Source organism: Triticum aestivum, chromosome 1A, assembly GCF_018294505.1.
Source record: "Triticum aestivum cultivar Chinese Spring chromosome 1A, IWGSC CS RefSeq v2.1, whole genome shotgun sequence".
In the NCBI taxonomy this organism is placed as follows: Eukaryota; Viridiplantae; Streptophyta; class Magnoliopsida; order Poales; family Poaceae; genus Triticum; species Triticum aestivum.
Window position 1 is genome coordinate 544,610,367 of NC_057794.1, and position 11,182 is coordinate 544,621,548.

The 11,182-nt window shown below is 45.0% G+C and overlaps 1 pseudogene; it reads right to left on the reverse strand.

Moving 5' to 3' along the window:
- Positions 1-225: 225 nt before the first annotated feature.
- Positions 226-1,818, reverse strand: LOC123180249 (MEIOTIC F-BOX protein MOF-like; annotated as a pseudogene).
- Between the last annotated feature and the right edge of the window lie 9,364 nt (positions 1,819-11,182).

Below are 11,182 nucleotides of genomic sequence, written 5' to 3' on the forward strand. Positions count from 1 at the left end.
GACTACTCTTCTCAGTTTACAAGACCTGTTCAGGCATTTTGACAGTCTAATCACAAGTATATGCGCATTTAAATGGTACACCATTGTCATCTCATTTTTTCGCCCGCCCAAAAGACAACAACTATAATAGGATAATAATAATAAAACAAGAAACCATGATATTCCAATCATATTGCATGACCTTCATTGTTCAGTAAGTTCAGATACAAAGCAGCAGCACCAAAATAACTGAATGTAACATTTCAGTTCACACACATGGCATACAAATAAATTGTTGGGACATTGTTTTTTTTTTTTTGGAAATGTTGGGACATTGTTGGAGCAGCAGGAAACCACCCCACCGGCCAGGTTCCATTTATTCAGATTGGGGAGCCAGATTCACCTTCAATTCTCCAACATCATAAGCTCAATTCAACTGAGCACCACTTCGATCTGTCCCGTCGAACAGCCGATGCCATCCAGAACGGCGAGCCTCTCCTCGTCGCACCACGCGCTCTGCTGGCTCACCACCTCCCAGTCGCATCAGGACCCTTTCTCCTCGACGCGTCCCTGCTTGAGCAGAGCGACACGCCGCAGCGCCGTGGATACCTCCACGGCGAACCTCACAAGGCGCATCTGCCTCTCCGTCCTCTGGAATCCAATGACAACAAGCTCCTTCAAATGGTGATGGCGCAAAGCCGAGGTCTCCCCCGGCACCTCCTGTCTTGGCTCGCCTTCGCTGTGGGAGACATGCACATAAAGGCTCTCAAGTAACGGTGCCGCCTCGATGAGCAGGCGCGGCCATGAGGCGTCCCATGAGGAAGGCACGTCGGCGACGAGCAGCCTTCTTAGGTTCGACATTGCAGAGAAGGGATTCTTCGGCATGATCCACATCTCAGGCCCAGTAAACCGCAAGATCAGATCGTTCACGGTGATGGCACCTTGGAAGAACTGCACGAGCACCCGAATCAAGCAGTCGCGATGGGAGCGGATCTCGCAAGACGAGCGTGGTGAGCGCGTTGAATCCCAGGAGCGCCCGGGGCAAGCAGTTGGCAAGCTTGAGGCTTCGCAGTCGGGACTCGCCGGGCTTCCTGCTGATGATGCCATGAGTGAAGCTGTAGGCCGGCGGCTTGGGAGACGCGAGTGGCCCCGTCGGCGTGGCAACAACCTCTAGATCCCGGACGCCCCAGGAATCGACGGCGTCCACGACCAGGCGGTTGATGCAGGCCGAGGTGCTGTAGGCGAAGACCTCGAGCGATAGTTTCTCCACACGCCGGCGAGCTCGGCTGGCCAGGAGGTTCTTGACGGAGCGGACCATGGCTCGCATGGCGCGGCGCTCGTACCGGACAGCAATAGCCTCTAGAAGCCTCCTGTCAGACAAGGTCGAGCTGATTTTTGATTTCCTGGCGTCGCTGCGGAGGCGGATGCACCGGTGGTAGCGCGGCGGCAGTATGTCGGTGACCTTGAGGTCCAGGACGGGGACCTCGCGGGGTAGGCTGGCCCAGCGCCTGGAGAGCGCCGCGGTGCCGAGCGCGGTGCGGGTGTCGAGGCGGCGCAGGATATCATGGAGCAGATCGTCGGAGAGGTCACCGAGGCGGTCCGCGCGCGGCCGGCGGCGGCGCGGGAGCTTCGCATCATTCCTAGGCATTGGGGAACAAATCAGTGGTGGGTGTTGGTGTTGGTGTTCGGTGGGGTGGGCTTGCGATTAAAAGAGGCATCGACTTGAAATTCAGCCGCGAAATCGAATTCGATCCGACAGGGGCTACGATTCGCTGTTCTAATCGGAGTTGAAATTGCGCGGCGATTTGGGTTAGAATCGGAATGTCGCAGATCTGAATCGGTTTGCGGCGGCGGCGGCGCTTTGGTTTTGGTTTGCGGGGTACGCATACAATTTTTGGGTATCAGGGCCTGCGTCCAACAATAACATTTTTTTTACAATAAATAACACTCCCCAAAAATACTCATTGATTCTCTTTTATTCATTTTGATGACAAGTATTTCCATACGGAGGGAGTACGACTTTAGAGCAATTCCGAGCGCACGACCCCAAAAACATCTAGTATGTATATCTGAGGTTGAATTCAATTTGGAGTCATCTCCGTGGAATGCTGGAGTATTTCTGAAAGTATCACCTACAGTTTTAACTTAAAGCTTTTCGGGACATGGAAGAGAAGAGACAATCTGCACTAACAAAATTTAACTTCCACTGTTTTTCACACCATGAAATCAACTGTGCTCCTTAATGAGAAAGGCCATACAATGCAAGTATTGTTACATACAAAAATAAACATGAGTTACAATAAACAGAACATTTCCTTCACTTTCAAGGAAGTGTCACTAACTGTACTGGGTGTCTGGGTGTGTGAAAATAACACAATCCATGTTAAGGAAGATACACCATAAATCACATGAGACAGACTTGTTCAAAACTGATTTCATGAACTGAATAAACAGTGTAAATTATGAGAGTAAATTATGTCCCATCTTGAAAAAGTATTTTTTTAAGTTATACTCGCTCCGTCCGGAAATACTTGTCATCAAAATGAATAAAAAAATGTATCTAGATGTATTTTAGTTCTAGATACATTCTTTTTGTCCATTTTGATGACAAGTATTTTCGGACGGAGGGAGTACTTGGTTAGGAATGTAAATAATTGTACATAATAGTGATGATTTGGTTCCAGAGCAAAAATAATAATGGAGTAAACCCAGCATTTCATGCACATTTCTGGGCAAAAAATCTCAGTTGTGCACTGATTTTACATGTACTGGTGTCAACCTTCATGATCTCATACTCGGCTTTTCTTGAATAATTGGATATGGACACATGGCTACAATAATAAAATAATATAAACTGGAGCTTTGAAATGGGGAATAAAGGTTGATTATCGAAACAAATTTTCTAAAGGAAGTAAAGCTGATTACTGCATCAATTTTCTAGCAGATATTGCAACTTGGACCAAAAGCATTACCCGTCCTTGCTATTAACGCTCAACTGACAGTGCACTTGAGCCCACAAGTTAAAAAAATACTGATGAGCCACAATTGATCAACAAATTGCCTTTCTTCCCATGGAAACCAAACAAAGATTACATGCAAGATCAAGAAAAAAGCTAATGATCTAATGTAGCACAAAAGAAGGAAAATTACTTTGTGAGTTCTGATTCTTGAATTTCACAATTAAGAGTAAACAAGATAGAGATGTACTGCCACTGACAGAGCAAACAAACATAATTATTCCAGACCAGTTATTTTGTTTGTGCTCATTGGTGCAGATGTAAAGATTAAGAAGGTGATGAGGAATTAATAATCACCACCATGGGGACAAGTACAATATCTCACATAATCCATACGCGATGTAAAAACACCTCAAATAATTAGTCGCTCTACATTCTTCCACTTCACATCTCTACTATTCTTTTTTTGCGAGATCACATCTCTACTATTCAAGTCCTAGCATTGATTAATTTCAGTTTTGAAATCCCAAGTCAATACCTGATGGATGTTGCATTATAAATTCATAATTGAAAAGTTACAACAACCTTGCCTTATACTAACCTCTTGAGAAGTTTGAGTGGAATCTCATAATTGTATATGGGGATCCACAAAATGCCGGCAAAGCTGCATATTTAGTAGAATTGTCCAGAGTTTATCAGCATAATGATGCTATTCCTTGTTTGATGGGTGGTGATTTCAATGTCATTAGAAGAAGCTCTAATAGAAACAAACCCACTGGATATGACCACTGGAGTTTTGTTTTTAATGCTATTATAGAACAGGCAGGTTTGAGAGAATTGCCTTTGAATGGGAGAAAATTTACATGGGCTAATAACCATATCGATTTCACTTACGAAAAAATATATAAATTTTTGATCTGCCCAGATTGCCGAGGTATATGCTTTGGAAAGAGAGCTTTCTGATCATACTCCTCTTAATTTACATATTGGTACTAGGAAAATTTGTACTCCAATTTTTATATTTGAAAACTCTTGAATGTTGAAGGATGGTTTTAAAGAGTTTATACATAAAATCTGGGCTGCCCACTATCCTGGAGACACCATGTAATAGTGGCAGAGAAGAATGAGAATTCTAAGACAAAAAGCCAGAGGATGGATTTCAAACTCAGATACTTGGTATAGAAAATTTTAAAATAAATTCTCATGAAATTAGATGCTATTGATAAAAACACAGAAATCTTTGGTATCTCAGCTATTGACAGGAAGGAACAAAAAGAACTAAGAGCCCAACTATAGAGACTTATTAAACAGGAGGAATTAAAATGGCTCCAGAGATATAAAGACAAAGGGATTAAATATAGGGACGGTAATACTAAATATTACCATGCAAAATGGAAGAATAAGGAAAAATAGAATTGTATCATTACATCAGGAAGAGGGCATTGTGGAAGGAGAGGAAAATTTAATTCAATATATTACAAAATTTTATAAAGACCTTTTTGGGCAAGCTGATACAACTACAATTGGCTTAAAAAATCAAGATGCCCCTGGGATTACCAGGGAGCATGCCTCCATGCTAGTTGAGCCTTTTTCAATGGAGGGATTGCATTGTGTAGTGTTTGGTATGGAGAAGAACAAAAGTCCAGGTCCTGATGGGCTCCCTACAGACTTCTACCAACATTTGGGATTTGGTGAAGGGAGATTTGATGAATATGTTAAATGATTTTCATAAAGGGAAGCTAGATATCTCTAGACTCGGTTATGGGATAATTACTAAAAATAGATGATGCTAAAGAAATTCAGAAATTTAGACCAATATGCTTGTTGAATGTGAATTTCAAAATCATCACCAAAGTCCTGATGAATAGGTTGAGGAAAGTTATCAAACCTATTATTTCTCCTACACAAACCGCCTTCATTAAAGGGAGATACATCATGGAGGGGGTGGTGGTGTTACATGAGGTTTTGAACACTATCCACCATGAGAAACAAAATGCCATTTTATTCAAGGTTGATTTTGAAAAAGCCTATGATAAAATAAAATGGCATTTTTTAAGCAAGATGATGAAGCTTAAACAATTCCCAGAAAAATGATGTGATATGGTATGCATACCATGATTGGGGGAAGGGTGGGGATCGAAGTTAATGACACGATTGGACCTTATTTTAAAAACTCACAAAGGGCTGAGACAGGGGGTGCTATGTCCCCTTTGCTGTTTGACCTAGATGCTGATGCTTTAGCTATGATTTTAAAAAAGCTAAACAACATGGATTTGTTAAAGGGTGTAACGCCCCGAGTCCGATGTGCCAGGTGTCTTCCAGTTATTCGCTGTTGTTGCCTTGTCTTTGCTTGCGTGTCATGCATTGCATATCATGTCATCATGTGCATTGCATTTGCATACGTGTTCGTCTCATACATCCTAGCATTTTCCCCGTTGTCCGTTTTGCAATCCGGCGCTCCTATGTCACCCGGTGTCCCTTTCTACCTCTTTCCGTGTGTGGGTGTTAAACGTTCTCGAATTGGAACGAGACTTGTCATGCGGCCTGGGTTTACTACCGGTAGACCGCCTGTCAATTTTCGTGCCATTTGGACTTCGTTTGATACTCCAACGGTTAACCGAGGGACCGAAAAGGCCTCATGTGTGTTGCAGCCCAACAACCCTTCAAAGTGGCCCAAAACCCACCTAAACCCCCTCCATCATCTCGGTCGTTCGATCACGATCGCGTGGCCAAAAACTGCACCTCATGTGGACTCTCCTAGCTCCCTCTACCTATATATATGTGATCCCCTCCGAAATATTCGCGGTACAAACCCTAGATCAAACTCCCTCATCGTCGTCGGACATTTCTTCCCGCGCCGGACATGTCCGCTCGCTGCCGGCCACCTCACCGCAGCCAATCAGGACATGCCACATCAGCCCCGCCGCCGCTCCGAGCCACTCAGCGCACCACTTGGCCCCTGCCTCTTCTCCGCCGCCGCGCCTCACCCGCCGGCCTGCCAGGGCCCGCACGGGGCCCTCTGGGTCCGGTCGCCGCCGCCTGTCGCTCGGCTCGCGAGAGCCCGAGCCTCGCCACCCGCTCCCTGGCCGAGCTCCTCCACCGCCTCGCTCGTCGCCCACCGCGCCGACGCCGCCCCGCCGACTCGCCACCTCATCGCCGGGCACCGCCCCGCCGCGCCAGCTCCGCCGGAGGCCGCCGCCCGCCGTCCCTTCGCTCCGGCGCCGCCCCACCACGCTGCTTCCGCCGATGGCCGCCGCAGCTCCAGCGCCGCCCGCTCCACCTCGCCCCGCCTCTTTCAAGTCCGGCCGCCGTCGCCATGAACTTCGGTGATCCTCGAAGTGCGTGCCGATCTGGATCCAGATCAGAAATCAGAGAGGGTTGACTTTTGCCCTAATTTCAGTAATTATTTGCAAACTTCGTCATGTCATAACTCCGCATCCGTAGCTCTGTTTTGGGCGTGTAGCATATCAAAATGTTCGTCTCGATGAGTACATCATTTGATCCCATTGCATCATTTTCATTTGAGCTCATATTGATGCCCGAAATGCTGTTGGAAGAGAGCTATGTGATGAGTTTGTCAGATCTGTTTCAGCAAATGGCATTTTGTCATTTTTGCCATGATTAATGTGTGCATGCTATGATCCTGAGCTCTACATGTGTTTTGTTATATGCCATGCCATCTTTACAGGGGTGCTTGCCATGTATTTTTTTGATATTTGTGGTGATTAGCACAAGCTTGTAAAGTAGCGTAATCGGTAACGCTGTTTTCAGGGACTTAGAATTTCACAGTCCTTGTTCTGTTTTTGTCGATATGCCATATGTTCATGTTGTTTCCTAGTGATCCGTGCCTCTTTTGAGGATGCTCAGTAAGGATGTTTTGTTAACATTGTGGTGATCTATCCATCCATGTCTTTGTTTGCATTTATGGAGCACCCTAGCTTGAGTCAACCGAGCTCTACTTTTGCTATAAAATGATCCTGGCAGATTGTTGACATGTTTAGCGATTTTGCCGAGGATGTTGCTATTGATCCGTGCATGATATGTTGTTGTTCTTGCCATGTCTAGCTTCTATGCCATGTATTCTTGATGGATATATGCTTAGTTTGTCATGCCATGCTTTGTAGTGAGTGCATCGAGCTCGTAAACATGCCTACTCGTTAACTGTTTTGCATGCTCCAGTTTTTCACTAAGTCTGAATCTGTTTATGTTTTTGCTATGTTCACATGCTTGCAATTGTATTTTCTGATCCCTTTTGGCTCAAGGTCACTAAGGGACTTTTGTTAAGTGCTCTGAGTAGCTTCATGCGATCCCTTGCTTTGCCATGATATGTTCTTGTAGCATGTAGTTTTCATGCTTTAAAATGTGCTTCTTGATGATAAATTCTAGACTTGTGTTAATTTCACGAAGTCTGAAACCTGTTATCATTTGCTCTTTTGCCATGCTTGTTTGAACCTGTTAATGGATGAATTAGCCGTAGCTCAGTGTTCATCTTTTGTCAAGCTTCATGAGTGGATCCCTGCCATGTATTTTGTTGTTATGTTTGAGTGCTGTAGCATATTTATCTTGATGCATTTAGATGGTCACTTGCTATTTATCGCAGACCGGTGCCATATTTGTTTTGCTTGCCATTTCCAAACCGTGCATCCGATTACGGTGATCTTTATATCGATTTCAACCGAAATCACCTCACCTTTCTAGTGGCACTCTTGGATTTACATGTTGAGGCCAGATTCAATCATTCCTTTGAAAATCATGCATATGCATCACATACCGCATCCCGCATATCATACCATGTTCGTGTGTTGGTTGTTTACTATGTTGTGTGCTTCTTTCCGGTGTTGCTTCTTCGGGTTGGTTCCGTTAATATCGCGTTTGTGAGGACCCGTTCATCTACATCCGTTTGTCTTCTTCATGGACTCGTTCTTCTTCCTTGCGGGATTTCAGGCAAGATGACCATACCCTCGAAATCACTTCTATCTTTGCTTGCTAGTTGCTCGCTCTTTTGCTATGCCTATGCTGCGATACCTACCACTTGCTTATCATGCCTCCCATATTGTTAAACCAAGCCTCTAACCCACCTTGTCCTAGCAAACCGTTGTTTGGCTATGTTACCGCTTTGCTCAGCCCCTCTTATAGCGTTGTTAGTTGCAGGTGAAGATTGGAGTTTGTTCCTTGTTGGAACATGGATATTTTGTTGGGTTATCACAATATCTCTTATTTAATTAATGCATCTATATACTTGGTAAAGGGTGGAAGGCTCGGCCTTATGCCTGGTGATTTGTTCCACTCTTGCCGCCCTAGTTTCCGTCATATCGGTGTTATGTTCCCGAATTTGGCTTTCCTCACGCGGTTGGGTTATAATGGGAACCCCTTGATAGTTCGTGTTGAATAAAACTCCTCTAGTAAGGCCCAACATTGGTTTTACCATTTGCCACCTAGCCTTTTTTCTTTCCCTTGACTCGGCAGGCTCAAGGGTCATCTTTATTTAACCCCCCCCCCCCCCCGGGGCCAGTGCTTCTCTAAGTGTTGGTCCAACTAAGCTATGTCCGAGTCTACTAGGGGCAACTCTGGGCTAGCTTACCTGACGTCTTTCTCATCCGGTGTGCCCTGAGAACGAGATATGTGCAGCTCCTATCGGGATTTGTCGGCACATCTGGGTGGCTTTGCTGGTCTTATTTTACCATTGTCGAAATGTCTTGTAACCGGGATTCCGAGCCTGATCGGGTCTTCCCGCTAGAAGGAATATCCTTCGTTGACCGTGAGAGCTTGTGATGGGCTAAGTTGGGACACCCCTGCAGGGATTTGAAATTTCAAAAGCCGTGCCCGCGGATATGGGCAGATGGGAATTTGTTAATGTCCGGTAGTAGAAAACCTGAAGTTGACCTTAATTAAAGTACATCAACCGCGTGTGTAACCGTGATGGTCTCTTCTTGGCGGAGTCCGGGAAGTGAACACGGTGTTGGAGTTATGCTTGACGTAGCTTGTTCTAGGATCACTTCTTGATCATAGTTGTTCGACCGTGCTTTTGCCTTCTCTTCTCGCTCTCATTTGCATATGTTAGCCACCAAATATGCTAGTCGCTTGCTGCAGCTCCACCTCATACCTTTTACCCTTCCTATGAGCTTAAATAGTCTTGATCGCGAGGGTGTGAGATTGCTGAGTCCCCGTGACTCACAGATACTTCCAAAACCAGTTTGTAGGTGCCGATGATACCGTGAAGGTGACGCAACCAAGCTCAAGGAGGAGCTCGATGAAGATCGTGTTTGTTATGTTGTTTCCGTTTCCAGTTGATCAGTAGTGGAGCCCAGTCGGGACGATCGGGGATCTGTGTAGCATTTGGGGTAGTCTTCTTTTATTTTGGTTCCGTAGTCGGACCTTGTGTGTATTTAGATGATGTAATGTTTTTTTTCATGTAATTGTGTGAAGTGGCGATTGTAAGCCAACTATGTATCTCTTTCCCTTATGTATTACATGGATTGTGTGAAGATTACCTCACTTGCGACATTGCTTTCAATGCGGTTATGCCTCTAAATCGTGCTTTGACACGTGGGAGATATAGTCGCATCAAGGGTGTTACAAGTTGGTATCAGAGCCTTCCCCGACCTTAGGAGCCCCCTGCTTGATCGAATCGTTGGCGTTGTTGAGTCTAGAAAAGTGTTTTGAGTCATTTAGGATTATATATATCGGAGAGTAGGATTCTTTTTACTCTTCAGTCCCTTTGTCGCTCTGGTGAGGCATCCTGACGTAGAGTTTTGACTCTTCTCTTCTCAAATTTCACTAAAAAAAATTTAGGATCACGCGGGTATCTTGGAATCGTTCCGATGGTTTTGTGACGAGAACAGTGTTCTTGGTGCCTCCTGACATTTAGGGGTTGTGGCAGTGTCCCGGGGAGTTGAGCTCCGAGGTGTTGTCGTCACAATTTTATCGTTGAGATTCCGGAATACCTGAGTTTCGCCGACATCGAAAATATCTTTTATGCAGTTGTTGGTGAGATAACCTCGATGCCACCCAGTACTGGGGCGGGAGTTCGGGAGTATTGCCATAACTCGTATAACGGATGTTTTTTCGAAGGTTGAGGTAAACGATTTCTGAAGGTTTCTTGGTTATGTGTTGAAGTATGGATATAGCTGGATGTAGGATTTGCTAGTTTTTGGGTGAGATATCATGCTTCCCCTGTATCCCCAACACCTGATTGCATAACCAGAAAGGTTCGGGAGTTTCATAAGTGGGAATTCAAGTAGCTCTTAGGATATCTTTCCGACAGATGTATGATATGAAATTGGGGTTCGACGTCTAGTGGTCCGCCTATTCACGGTTGGTTTTACAGTGGTCTCATTGTGTCTTAAAGAGTCCTTGGCTATGCCAACTTGGGGACGCTTCGTATGTCATGTGCACTGCCTTGTACATGATGGTGATGTACGATCGAGCCCGTGTAGGCCCCACCACGAAAACTTCGGACGAAATCTCTATCATATGTTTGTTCCGGCTTATTCCGCAAGCCAATCTTTGTTTTGTTTCAGTTGTGGTATTCGAGTTGCTTCAATGTCAAATGTTGATTCCATACCTTTCCTAAGCGGTGTTCTCATGTTCCTATGTGAATACCAATCCTTCATGATCATCGAGATTGTCATGTCAATCCGTTTCAACCGGCGTGTTTCTCTTCAAGTAGATCTGATCATTTCGACATCCGCAAGATCAATGATCAGTTCTTCTCAACGTTGTTTGTTTCATTCGTCCCAAGCTGCCTTTGTTTTTCCCGCCCGCCCACCCTTTTCTTCAAGGAATCAGATGTCTTCAATCAAGTATCCAGCTTATTGATGTGAAGTCTCTCCATTCCTTTCCGTCAATGTTCTTACCCGGTGATGCTCATGAAGATTCTAACGGAGCCTCAAGTTTATCATTCTTTGTTCTTTTATCTTCCCCGGTGTGTTCAATGCAATCTTTCGATGGTGATCACATCCTTTTTCCTCGTTTCAAATGTGTTCTTATGCCGGTGCACCTCATAATCATTCCCGCTTGCTATTCAATTGTTCCGGAGTGCTGAAGAAATCTCAGAAGGCTCGTTTTGTCATTCAAGATCCGGTCAACTTATTTCGAGGTTTTATCTCATTCAAGCCATTTATTTCTAACCGGTGTATTCTCCCTTTCAAGTAATCCTTCTAAGGTGTTTCTTCTCAGTGGGCCCTAACCCACAGGTCTTTTTCCAGGATCTTACCTGACTCTTCTAATTTTTCCGGAGTTATTCT